Here is a 3,216-nt window from a genome sequence, read left to right on the forward strand (position 1 = left end):
TGTGTGTGTGTGTGTGTATGTTCAGAGTCTCCAGAAACTTCTTTTCTCATAGCAGCCAACTTTGTGTTGCATACTTGAGTACCTGAGTCCTCTATGCCACAGTACTCAAGTGGAGATTGTCTTAGTTATTTTGCCCTACCAAAACCTATAACCATGGCAATTTTAGAAAATGTTGAATTTGGAGCTCAGAGTTGCATATTGTTAGAGTCTGCTGCCTTCGTTGTGAGGAGCCTGGCAACAGGCAGGCAGACATGACACCAGAGCAATGACTGAGATTTACATTCTTATCTGCATGAGAGAGAGACTGGGAATGGCATGGGCTTTGGGAACCTCCAAGCCCACCTTCAGTGATGCACATCTTGCAACAAGACCACTCCACCTAATCCTTCCCAAACAATTCTATCAACTGGGGACCAAGTATTCAAGCATAGGAACCTATGGGGGCCATGCTCATTGAAACCACCACAAAGATAGTATCTGCCTCATATGTATGCTTAGGAGACAAACATGAGGTATTATCATAATCAATAGAATTATTTTATGAGCAGGGTCCAAGAGCCCCTGCTTTCCCCTCTCCCCTATTGTTAGTAAAAATATGCATATTCAAAATACATACTCAAAAAACTGTGTTCTGGATAACCTATTTTCATTTCTAACTTTAAATACCACAGTGCCCAGCTTTGATGGGGGCTGTTCTTGGGCCTGTCTACTGTACCGTAGCATTATATTTTGCCTGTGAACATGGGACCAATTGTACAGGAAAAGGGAAATAGGAGGGGAAAGAGTTACTATGTCAAAAAAAAATGTTCCATGACATCCATATAATCTAAGGAACCTAGACTATTATGGCGATGGAGGCAGAGAAGGAGACTGTCTCTGTAGACACAGCCAAGCATACTAGCCTACACCCTGCTATATAGGCAAGAGATTGTCAAGAGCTGCCAATAAAGCAAATGTGAGGTAAGGCAAGGCCAGCCTCTCCTCCCACTGCTCAGACCTTGGCAGTGTTTGCCCAGAAGTGAGAGCTGCAATATCTTGAACAGTTTAAGAAAGACATAAAGGCTTCACACGGTTTCAAAATGGGCAAAATAACCAAAATGACTAGACAGAACATCACAAGCTGACACCAGTCTTCAGACTACCCAAAGCCAGGTGGCAGTAGGAAAGGGCTGAACAGGAGTTGCAGCACAATTTACCCACAAGTCATGGGAAGCTCAGCATGTAACCCCTGAGATACAGGAGGGAAACTTCTGGAACATTGTATAGTCTGTTAACATAATTGTCCAAGAGGGGAGATGGGATACAAACACACTATGGATGGAGAGAAGGGTGAAATGAAGACTAGGAGAGGACAGAAGAGATAAAGGCAGGAGAGTGGAAAGGTAAGGAGAAAGGAAAGAAAAGGTGCAGGGCTTAAAACAGTTACCCAGAGGACCTACAGACTGAAAGTGAGGAGGAAGCATCTGCCTTTCTACAAAACAAATTTTCCTGTCCTTCCAGGTATCACGTTAGTTACTTTCATCCATCTGACAAAATTCCTGAGATAAGATAGTAAGTGAGGAAAATTTATTTGCGTTTACGCTTTCGGGGTAAGACAGCAGGCACTGTTGCTTTGTGGCCTGTGGATGGGCAGAAACGTTGCGGTAGGAGGACAGCGCTGTAGAAAGCTGCTTGCTTCATGGCAGCAAGAAGGAGTAAAAGATTGTCTTCAAAGTCACACACCTAAGGACCCACAGAGCCATGTCCTCCTGCTCAGCTAGGCTCCTCATCCCAGCAGCCTATTCAGCTGTGAACTCACCATGGAATTCATCCGTTGGTGGTTGGCACCCTCGAAAAAATCCATTCACCTCTCAAGAATACCACCGCCTAAGGACCGATCCTTTTGGAAGGACACTCCATGTCCCAAGCATTATCATTAAAGGCCCATTAGGGGGAAAATCCTAGTCAGGAGACTAGACCCTCTGACCCGAGTGGGTACCCACAATTGAACAGGATTAATGACCTGGCTTAGGGATCAGCCCTAGGAAGACAGGCTCACCTTAAGCTATAAGGAATTAAAAAAAAAAAAAAAAAGACAATCATTCATTCATTTAATGATATATTGAACTTTTCCTTCCCAGAATTCTTGACCCTAGTTCATAATCCCTGCAAACTCCCAAGAGTTGAGTCCTAATACCCCCCACTCCCTTTCCCCATGTCCTTTTCTTTCAAATGCTAGACAAAACCTAAACATTCTTTTTCTGATTTGGAATTTCTCCCTCCCTCCCTCCCTCCCTCTTTTCTTCCCTCCCTCCCTGCCACGTGGCTGCCTGCCAGTATCTGTGGAGGACCTCCAGACCAGTAATTCAAATAGCATGGCTATTTTTTTTTTTCTCCTCCAGGCATCTAAAGAGACTGGCAGCATGCCTGCCCTGGGGGTTTATTTTAAACTCTAATAAATTATTTTCTTGAGCTTCCATTTGAGTCCACTATTAATTTACTAAGAACCTCTGGAAGGGACCTTGATTTTTCTGGTATCATCTGGTGACTACAAGGCAGCCCCCAGGATTCTCGTAACACACACCATAGCAATTCTAAAACACATACTTGTTGCAGTGACTTCACTTGCAACAACTTAATTATGAACATCAGTTAAGCAGCCAGATTGCTGTCTTCATGTCTGATGGTGGGGCAGGAGGTCCTCAAGGTAGGCTGTCCGTAAGGCAGTCAGATATGGATGTAAAAATCAGACAGAACAGCCAGGCGTGGTGGCACTCGGGAGGCAGAGGCAGGCTGATTTCTGAGTTCGAGGCCAGCCTGGTCTACAAAGTGAGTTCCAGGACAGCCAGGGCTACACAGAGAAACCCTGTCTCGAAAAACCAAAAAAAAAAAATCAGACAGAACAAGAGGTGGTTGAAACACAGGCATGATGTGGAGCTCATGAGGATGGAGTCACATGCTGTTCTTTACTCTTGTGATATCCATGATATGTGTGTCCTGTAGAAACGAGAAGCCTTTATCACAGGACTTAGAAGGTCAGAGGCACTAAGGGGAATCCTGGGAAAGTGGAGAGTTGCAGAGCCAGTGTGTATATTATAGAGGTGAGGTCATGGATCAGCAATAGCCCATAGGAGCTAACAGGTAGCTGCTGCTTCCCCCTGCCCACCAGGAGCTCAAGAGTCCTATCTGGATAGTGCGCTGCCAGGCAACCCTTGAAGCGGGGATGAGGAGCTGTCA

The sequence above is a fragment of the Mus caroli genome, chromosome 3 (genome assembly GCF_900094665.2).
Source record: "Mus caroli chromosome 3, CAROLI_EIJ_v1.1, whole genome shotgun sequence".
NCBI lineage: Eukaryota > Metazoa > Chordata > Mammalia > Rodentia > Muridae > Mus > Mus caroli.